This window comes from Leucoraja erinacea, chromosome 6 (genome assembly GCF_028641065.1).
Source record: "Leucoraja erinacea ecotype New England chromosome 6, Leri_hhj_1, whole genome shotgun sequence".
Classification (NCBI taxonomy): Eukaryota; Metazoa; Chordata; class Chondrichthyes; order Rajiformes; family Rajidae; genus Leucoraja; species Leucoraja erinaceus.
This window is the reverse complement of record NC_073382.1, coordinates 48956973-48966557: the sequence shown is the minus strand read 5'-3', so window position 1 is coordinate 48966557 and position 9585 is coordinate 48956973.

Genomic DNA, 9585 nt, shown 5'->3' with positions numbered 1-9585 from the left:
ATGTATCTTCATAGTGTATATGTGAACATGTACCTTTAGGAACTGGGTATACATGTATGTATGACTTTCTCAATTGTACAAATCTACACAATTGTAGAATTTGCGGAGTAGACTTGATGGGCCGAATGGCCTAATTCTGCTCCAATCATTTATGATCTTATGCTAGTTGTGTTTAAGTATTAACCGACAAACCTGTACGTCTTTGGAACACGGGGGAGGGGGAATCGGAGCACCTGGAGAAAACCCACATGGACAAAGGGGGAACATACAAACTACATACATACTGCACCCATATCAGTGTTGAACCTGGGTCTCCGTGCTCTGTGCTCTGTGAAATAGCAACACTATTGCTGTCCCACTCTACCTTCCTGAGGATCTGCAGGTGTTATCTGAGCAGAAGTTCTCAGGTAAGTTTCTAGCAGCATGGGGAGGTAGAAGATACTGTGTATCAGAGTTATAATGAAGCCTCTGGATGGGAAAGGCAATGAAGCAGAACAAGCTGCTCAAGAAGACATTTCAAGTTGGACTTTTAACCAGGGGAAATGGGATAAAGGCACACAGCAGATAGATAACACAGGAGGCAGTTGCTACAGTTTGTTTAAGAATCTTACACACAGAATGACGCTGGCAAGTCTCAAGAATGCCATAGACTCTAATATTGCTGACTCTTGGGTTGGAATAAAATCTCAGGGTGTTAATATTATGAAATCTGAATGGCTGTGGCATTTACACGAGAATGGAACCAAGGTTCAGAAGTGTGGGTATGGACATTATGGACATTTAAACCATAAGTATTGAATTGGCTGGATGGCCAAAGGCAAAGAGTGGCAATAAAGGAGGCTTTTTTTGGATGGCTGCCAGTGACTAGCGACGTTCTGCAGGGGTCGGTTCTGGGGTCGCTACTCTTCATGGTGTATATCTATGATTTGAATGAGGGAATTGAAGGCTATGTGGCCAAGTTTGCAGATGATACGGACATAGGTGGAGGAGCAGGTCGTATAGAGAAAGCAGAGACTCTGCAGAAGGACATGGACAGGTTGGGAGAGTGAGCTGAGAAATGGCAGATGGAATATGGTGAAGCAAATTGTGGAGTCACACCCTGGCGCCATCTCACCTCCAACAGCAGCAGAAGCAGGCAAACGATCGTCGAGCTCGGCCTGGGGCTCACGGCCATTGCGGTCCGGATCCGCACCCACTTCTACTCCCAGAGCGGGGCCAAGAAAATTTAAGATAAACACAAAATGCAGGAGTAACTCAGCGGGACTGGCAGCATCTCTGGAGAGAAGCAATGGGTGAAGACCCTTCCTTTCAGACTGAAGAAGGGTCTCGACACGAAACATCACCCATTGCTTCTCTCCAGAGATGCTGCCGGTCCCATTAAGTTACTCCAGCTTTGTGCACATCTTCAAATGACGTCACGGGTTCCAGACGGCTGTGCGTATGCATGAAATCTCGTCCGACCTTCGCGGGACCGTCGAGGCTCAACGCGCCCACGAGGTTGCGTAATTTGCGTGCCAAGGACACGTAAGTGGGACAGGCCCTTAAAGAAGTCAAATTAAATTTATTTCATGAGGGCTACAATACAAAAACAGGGATGTAATGCTGAGGCTTTATAAGGCACTGGCCAGACTGCATATGGAGTATTATGAGCAGTTTAGGGCCTCAAATCTGAGGAAGGATGTGGTGGCAATGGAGAGGGTCCAGAAGAGGTTTACGAGAAGGATCCCAGGAATGATTGGGTTAAGATATGATAAGCGTTCGATGGCACTGGGCTTGTACTCGCTGGAGTTTAGAAGGAGGGGGAACCTCATTGAAACTTACCAAATAGGAAAGGCCTGGATAGAGTGAATGTGGAAAGGATCGTACCAATAGTGGAATAAAAGGACATGCCTTCAGAAAGGCGATGAGAAGGAATTTCTTTAGTCAGAGGGTGGTGAATCTGTAGAATTCATTGCCACAGACGGCTGTGGAGTCCAAGTCAATAGATATTTTAAGGCGGAGATTGACAGATTCTTGATTAGTAAGGATGTCAGGGGTTATAGGGTGAAGGCAGGAGAATGGTGTTGAGAAGGAAAGATAAATCAGTCATGATTGGATGGCAGAGTAGACTTGATGGGCCAATTAGAAACACAGAAAAATAGGTGCAGGAGTAGGTCATTCAGCCCTTCAAACCATTTAAAAATGCCCTAATTCTGTTCCTAGAACATGAATTTATGAGTGCCACACAGTGTGACCTTCGAGCATTGTTGTATTTGACTGCGAATGGTTCCCTTTAATAAGGGACGTTCAGTTGTTCAGTCTGAAGAAGGGTCCTGACCCAAAATGTCACCTCCACATATGCTGCCTGACCTGCTGAGCTCCTACAACATATTGTGTTTTGCTCAAATTCTGTTGTTAGCTTTGCCTAGTTATAAAAGAACTTTCAGCAACACAAAAGAAACCACAATCCCCACAGCATCAGAAGTCTTGCTCCTTAATTGTGAAGTCAAACTTATATCACGTTCTACAGTGACTTATAATCATTCCTACACAAACATACAGTTTACTGTTGTACATTCATCAAGTGAAACTATAAAAGATCACAAAACCACACACAGGGCTTGAGATCAAACTGCCTCATAACACCAGCTACCCGGTCAATCCTGACCTCGGGTGCTGTCTGCATGGAGTTCCAGTTTCCTCCCACATCCCAAAGACTTAAGGGCCTGTTCCACGAGCATGTGACTCCATGCGGCAAGGGCGACCTAACGTGGTCGCTTGAGCCGTACGGCCTCGCGGGGCCGGTCCCACTTCGATCAGCGGAGCCGTATGGAGTTGTGTGGAGCTGGTCCCGACATCGCGCGGGGCTCCGAAAAACTGACCTTGTTCAAAAATTCCGCACGGCAACGGCCTGCCGGCCCGCAGCTGCCTCAACGCCGTACACACCGCCTCGACGGGCGTGCACAGCGTCTTGACGCCGTACGCAGCGTCTTGACGCCATACGCAGCGTCTTGACGCCGTACGTTACACGCGAACTTCCCGCGGACTTCGCTCGAACTTCACGTCACTCAATCGACCTCTGCGCGGCCCCGGCTTCCGGTTTGGTCGCACTCGTCGCATGCAAGCACATGCTGGTGGGATCAGCCCTGTACGGGGATTACTCGACCTCCGCGCGGCCCCCGCGTGGCCCCCGCCTCCGGTTTGGTCGCGCTTGCCGCATGCAGGTTGCATGCTTGTGGCACAGGCCCTTCAACCTCATAAATCAACCCTAGTGCGTAAGAAGTGGATGAGAAAGTGGGATAACATAGAACTAGCGTGAAAGATTAGCATGGACTCAGTGGGCTGAAGAGCCTGTTTCCATGCTGTATTTCTAGATTAAGGTAAACAAATTTTGCCAAGGAACACCTGCGTCACTTGTGTTCAGTCTGTTTGACTTTACAACTGTCAATTAGATCACTTAGCACGACAAAGTGGGTGGTCCTACTGTGAAGTGAACATTATGATGAAGCAACTTTTTCTCTGCAGAAGTGAAAAATATAAATATTATTTAATCTTATGTTTGTTGGAAGTATATACAGCCTCGTTGGTAATGTGTTTAAAGTAATTAGTTGGGACGTGGGAATTGAAATCGGACATCAAAACAGATTGTTACCAAGTACCATCTTCTGATTTTAGCATGCGATACACCCACACAGTGAATCTCAATGGAATAAGGTCTGAATAAACGGAGAATAATTCCAAGGATCCATGTTTGTTGGAACGCTAGTGAATCTAAGATAAGTTTGCATTAGACAACTGAGCAGGCAAATTCATAACCTGAAGATTAACTGCTTTGGAGTGATCCTGAGTTTAGAGTTTTGAGATGCAGCAGGGAAACAGGCCCTTTGGCCCATCGAGTCCGTGCCGACCATCGATCACCCGTTCACACTAGTTCTATGTTATTCCACTTTTGCATCCACTCCCTTCACGCGAGGGATAATTTACGGAAGCCAATTAACCTACGAACCTGCACGCCTTTGGAGTGTGGGAGGAAACCAGAGAACCCGAAGAAAACACATGTGATTACGGGGAGAAAGTACAAACTCTGTACAGACAGCACCCGTAGTCAGGATCGAACCCGGGTTTGTGGTGCTGTGAACCAACAGCTCTACCGCTGCACCACTGAGTCGCCGATTTCCTAAATAATTAATATTGTTTAATTCAGCTTTTCCCATGCGATACTAAGACAGACAAGAACATGTCGTCTCAACTCAGGATGCTATGATCGAATGGAGGAGCAGAGTCGATGGGCCGAATGGCCTAGTTTGCTCCTGTATCTTATGACCTAATGTTCTGCGATGAGAATTAGATAACTGAAGAGATTTCATTGAGAATTTCAGTGTGGATTTGGCAGATTGTAACTTTGTTGTACTTGTGTTTGACTTGATTGTATTCACAGACAGTATATTCTATACTAGTGTATCAATCATTACTCACTGTTCCATTTCAGTTCATATGACAATAAAACCCTCTTGACCCTTTACTCTCTATCTGACACAAACAAAAGATTTTCACTGTACGTGTCAATAATAAACCTAAACTTCAGCAGGCAAATCAGCAGATATTAGAAAAATTGGCTTCAATGGAAGTTTACACAAATTATTGAGTATCGTCGACATTTGCAGCGAGTTTGCAAAAGGAAATTATCCCCCATAGAAATCATAGAGAATTCAAGAGAAATTCAAGAGAAAATGTCCATTGTCTCCAATGAGGTAGATTGGAAGATCGGGACAGTACCCTAGCTTATGGAAGGATTGTTCAGACGTCTGATAACAGAGGGGAAGAAGCTATTCCTGAGTCTGGTGGTAAGTGACTTCAAGCTTCTGTATCTTCTGCCTGATGTGAGCAAAGAGAAAAGGGAATGACTGGGGTGGAAAAGGTCCTTAATTATTTTGTGTTATTAAATTGTGTTGAGAAAAGTAAACTCTAAATTTTGTGGAAACAAGGAACTGCAGATGCTGATTTAACCGAGGAATGACACAAAATGCTGGAGTAACTCAGCAGCATCCCTGGAGAACATGGATAGGTGACATTTCGGGCTGGGACCTTTCTTCAGACCAGACTGGTGTTTTGCTTATCACCATATATTCATGGCTTCAGGTTCCATTGAGAGATTTACTTTCCTAACTAACTTTTCTTGTTCACTTCATGTTTCAAATTAATCGAAGAGCCAACAGTAGCACAGATCACATTGCCAGGACATTAAGCCCAGTCAAATGATACATGAATCACGCTGAGTGCTACTGAAGGTGACCTGTCTGCACAAAGCCTTGTATGGGGAGTCACAAAGAAGCAGGCACTGATGTGAACATCCTTCAGTGGTGCTAAAATAAATCAGACTATTTTTGGAAAATTATCATTTGAAGCATTTGAATTTCACTTCATCGTTTAAAAAAAAAACAAAGCAGTTTCTAATCCAGTTTAAATTGCAAGAGGCTTTGCTAAGAAAAGCACTCAATGTGACCAGGGTTATGCCCTGCTGTTAGGCAGATAATCAGAGGTGATCAGATAACTAAATATTCCTATGGCTGAAAATGACCCCTGATTTCGATCATGCCCTTTCACAGTTAGTTGTGCTAACTGACAGCTTTTTTCTGCAATGAACATAAACAGCATATTCACACAGACTTTGACATTGAGCAGTGGCTCGGAGTTCCATTTATCTGTGGCACGGTGAATACAGAGAGAAACACAATGCTGGAATAACTCAGCAGGTCAGGCAGCATTGCTGGAGAAAAGGAAGAGGTGATGTTTCGGGTCAAGACCCTTCATCAGACTGGGAGTCAGGTAGGGGGGCATTAGAGGTTTGGGAAGGTACAGAACAAAGCAGAGCCTGCATTGATGATTCAGGAAAGGTGAAGTCCACAATGGTCCATTGTTGACTGGGGATGAGGTGATAACGAAGGAATCCAAATGGTGAAATTAGCAAGAGAACTGGAGCGGGGGTGGGACAGAGAGAGAGGGAATGCAGGAGGGAATGAAGGGAGGTTTAGTTTACCAATTTTGTTAAGAGTATGAAGTTTAGGGAATGGAATGTGGCCAGCAAATTCTCCGAATATGTGAGAGGTTGAGAATATTTATGACAGGATTTGTGAACAATGTGAAATGTAATCAAGCAGAAAGCATAGAACATAGAATGCAGAACAGTACAGTAGAAATAAGGAACTGCAGATGCTAGTTTACATTAAAAAAGACACAAGGTGCTGGAGCAACTCAGTGGGTCAGGTGGCATCTCTGAAGAAAATGGATAGGTGAAGTTTCGGGTCACTTTTCGAAATGGCATCTATCCAGGTTCGCCAGAGTTGCATGAGATGCTGAGTTATTCCAGCACATTGTGTCTTGTTTTTATGGGACAGTGAAATTTAATCAACCGTGAAGCAAAGAACATAGAAAATACAGTAGAAACAAGAAATTTCAGATGCTGGTTTACAAAAAAGGCAATAAGAGCTGGAGTAAATTTTACTCTGGCATTTTATGTCTTTTTTATAGAACAATATAGGACCGAAAGATTTAGAGGGATAAGGGCCAAATGCAGACCGGTGGGACTAGGATAGATGGGCCATCTTGGTCGGCAAGGACAAGTTGCGCCAATGGGCCTGTTTCTGTACTGTATGACTATGACTCTAGGAACAGGCCCCTCGGCCCACAATATCTGTGCCGAACATGATGCCAAAACCAACTTATCTGCCAGCACATCTATATTACTAAAAGTAAGATCTTGACCGCTTTTGACTCACTGCGATGTGCTTTCCTAGAGAACGCCGCCACTTACGGCCATCATTTTTGGCCACCTCGCTCAGAGCCCCTCTCCGCCGGACTGGACCAGAGGATTTTTCCCATCGATGAAAAATCAGAGATATATTAATGTTTTAAAAAAGTTTGCCATTCTCTCTGCTGCCCCTGCTGGTGGGAGGGGGTAGGGACTATAAACCTCGGAAGTTGTGTGCCTCACTCAGTCTCTGCAAGATGGAGGAAGCAAAAGGGTCACATCTCTCTGAGCTCTGAATAACACTGAACACATGTCTACTCCACTGTGAGTGCCCTTAATGTGGTTTGAAAATGAAAATATGGTTGGGTTGAATTAAAAAGGCACTGCAAATGGTTGTTTGGGGGTTTTGGGTTGAAGTGAACAGACACTGCAAATGGTTGTTTGGGGGGGTTTTGGGGTTGAAGTAAAAAGGCATTGCAAAGGGTTGTTTGGTGGGTTTTGGGTTGACGTGAAAAGGCACTGCAAAGGGTTGTTTGGGGGGGTTTTGGGTTGAAGTGAAAAGGCACTGCTGAGTGTTGTTTGGGGGGTTTTGGGTTGAAGTGAAAAGGCACTGCAAAGTGTTGTTTGGGGGGTTTTGGGTTGAAGTGGAAAGGCACTGCAAAGGGTTGTTTGGGGGGTTTCGGGTTGTAGTGAAAAGGCACTGCAGAGTGTTGTTTGGGGGGTTTTGGGTTGAAGTGAAAAGGCACTGAAAAGGGTTGTTTGGGGGATTTTGGGTTGAAGTGAAAAGGCACTGCAAAGGGTTGTTTGGGGGGTTTTAAAGTGAAAAGGTACTGCAAAGGGTTGTTTGTCTACTTGACATCTTCCTGTTTACACTATATTGATTTTAGATAAAACGCTACCACTTATGGCTGTGATGTTTGGCCATCTTACTCAGTCTCCCTCCGCTCATCGGGTGCAGAGGATTTTTCCCATCAATGAAAAATAAAAGTGTTATTAGTGTCTATATGCGAATCTCTCTCCTGTCAACCATGCCATGAAGGCCACACCTTTTCCGGTGGGAGGGGGAGGCTCAGTCTTTGCATGATGGGGGAGGGAGAGGTCATGACTTTGTCTGAGCTGTGAATAAACTGAACACACTGAATGTCTACTGAACTGTGAGTGTGGTGTTTTGTGTGGTTTTATGGTGGTTTTATGGTGGTTTCACCCTGCTTGAAATGGTATGAAACTGCATTTGAATGTGGTGGCCTTGCACCCTACATGAAATGGTATGAAACTGCATTTGTATGTGGTTTTGTTGCACTGCATGAAGGTATGAAACTGCATTTGAATTTATTGGCCTTGCACCCTCCTTGAAATGGTATGAAACTGCACTTGAATTTTGTGGCCTTGCACCCTGCTCGAAGAGGTAAGAAACTGCACTTGAATTTGGTGGCCTTGCACCCTGCTTGAAATGGTAGGAAAATGGATTTGAATTTGGTGGCCTTGCACTCTGCTTGAAATGGAATTTCAAGGAATAGCCGTGAGTCAACTGCCAGCCCACCAGCTGTGAGTGAGCTGCCAGCACATCAGGCTTGAGGGACTGAGCTGCCACCCCAAGAATCCATTTGGCCCACAATGTCCATACTAGCCCTCTGGAGACCAGTAATCAACAACACCCATACCAGCGCTCCAGAAAGCCACCCCCCCACTGGCCATCAATATTGGAATTGGTGGAGAGGTGGAATATTGCTTCAGGGGACCAGCCCTCCCATGTGAACATGGGACCCAATGGATCCACTTTCGTCTAGTATCCATATAACTCCATTCCCTGCATATCTTTGAGCGCAATAATATTTTGTATCAAAATCTTCAGGCAGCTATGGAAGAGTAGCCTGAATTTATTTTGAAAGAAGTCAGTATCAATCTGAAGAAGGGTCACGGCCTGAAATGTTGCCTATCCATGTTCTCCAGAGATGCTGCCTGGCTCGCTGAGTTATTCTCACACTTTGTGTCGTTTTGGAGCATAGATGGGGCATCTTGGTCGGCATGGACAAGTTGGGCCGAAGAGCTTGATTCCATGCTGTATGACATAAGAATCTATGAGGTTCATCTTTATTTGTAGAGCAGCATCTGCAGTTCCTTCTTCCTACATGGTCATTCATGTTGGGAAACGTGTCTAGCAGAGAAAACTTGCTGAGATTTAAAATTACCCCTTCAAAGTCCTTGCTGGTGTCGTTCCATTACGGGGAATCACGTGCTCACGTGCTTCTTTTCAAATGTCTACCTTAGAACAAGTTGCAACATTTTTCACTTCTGTTGCAGCCAACTTCAAAACTGGATTGTTTCACTGAACTGATAAGTGCTCTTCACAATCACTGTGTTTAACCCTAGAAATTACACAATGGAAACTTGTGTGAAACTCAGTGTTTAGACTCTACGCAAACAAATATTCCCAACTGCACATCCCAGGCTGACTCTTTATCCGTTTAACATTGTTTCCTTCATCCACTGATAGTATTTGATCTTTGCTGGTGTACAATGAACTGATGAGTCATGATCCACGAGTTTCATACCTTGGCCAAATAGAATAATTGAAAAGTATTTCAGCACAAATAGAGCCCATTATGGTCAAGCGAGTTGAAAAAGAGTCAGCAAATCTATTCCACTTTCCGTCTTTTCGCATCTTTTTTTAATTTTTAGTATGTTAAATAGTGTTTTGTTTTTGGAGGTTTAGTTTTTTATGTCGGGGGGGGGGGGGGGGGGGGGGGGGGGGTTGGGGAACTGCTTTTCCTAGTCCCTACCTGGGCGGAGAGGCGGCTTTCCTCCTTGCAGCGTTTTCGACCCATCCTCGCGGCCTACCATCACGTCTGGAGCGGCCT